This window comes from Austrofundulus limnaeus, unplaced genomic scaffold, assembly GCF_001266775.1.
Source record: "Austrofundulus limnaeus strain Quisiro unplaced genomic scaffold, Austrofundulus_limnaeus-1.0 Scaffold1030, whole genome shotgun sequence".
NCBI classification, from domain to species: domain Eukaryota; kingdom Metazoa; phylum Chordata; class Actinopteri; order Cyprinodontiformes; family Rivulidae; genus Austrofundulus; species Austrofundulus limnaeus.
In genome coordinates this window covers 49,777-50,908 of record NW_013953432.1, presented here as the reverse complement: position 1 = coordinate 50,908, position 1,132 = coordinate 49,777, and positions in this window count along the sequence as shown.

Below are 1,132 nucleotides of genomic sequence, written 5' to 3'. Positions count from 1 at the left end.
TGACTTAATCCTCATTTTGATATGATGGTTATGATTAATTAATGAAAGTAAAACAATGTGTTTAACCTTATAGCTAAATGTAACTGATTTAGTAAAAGCTGGTTTCAAACAGGCAGACTCTGGGGTGGTAGTAGCTGAGCATCCTCACCAGCTTATTTACAGGCTGTAAGAACGAGCTCTTCTCCTAAAGGTCACATGTTAGCTGTCTGTGAACGTGATGACTCAGAGTGAAAACAGGAAGAGCCTGCAGGGATCTGAGCTTTAACTGACGCCTGAGGAAACAGCTCTTTGATTGGCTGTCAGAGTCACGCTGCGCCCCGGGTCCATCACTGTTCATCTGCTGTGAGGAGTCCCAGATCAAACACACTCCCAGACCTGATCCGSTCCATGAGCTGCGTGAGGCTTCAGGAGAGCTGGGAGAAGGTCTGAGAGGCTTTTTSTTCACATTAAATGTATGAAATTAAAGCACAGAGCTCAGTCTGCAGCCGGCCAGTCGCAGGTTCCTTTTACTGCATCACATTGTGGAAGTGGTGCAAAGAGACGAGCTCAGACGAACAGATCAGGGTCTGTCATGAAGGGGCTTCAGAACCAACTGATGTCATCATATATGAGCTGAAATGAAGGGAACACACACCGCCTGTCYTCTGTGACACAAACATCACTTCATGATGAAGTCATGAAAACATCTGTGTGATGTCAGGCTCACAGCGAGTGTTTGACTCTCAGCTACTACCACTTCCAGCTCAGTGTAACAGAGTCAGTTATCTGTCTGAACTACAGAACCTAGGGCCGACCGGGGACAGTTACAACACTGTTTACATCTGACTCTGTCACTCAGAGATGGTTTGAATTAAACAAAACAAATTTTAACACAATAAATTTACATCTGTCTGTTAATAGTCTAAACCATTTATAGATGATTAAAACATGTACATTCTTCACTATTTGTATTTACAAATGAAAAGTCAGATGTTACAACTGACCCCGGGGCCGGGGACAGTTGTAACATTGTTTGGGGGTGGTTACAACATATTATTAATACAATATATTTCACTGTAAATACAAGTTTTATTATTTTTATATTTATACTATTGTTAAATGAATAAAACCTGTAAGTTCTAATGATATTACA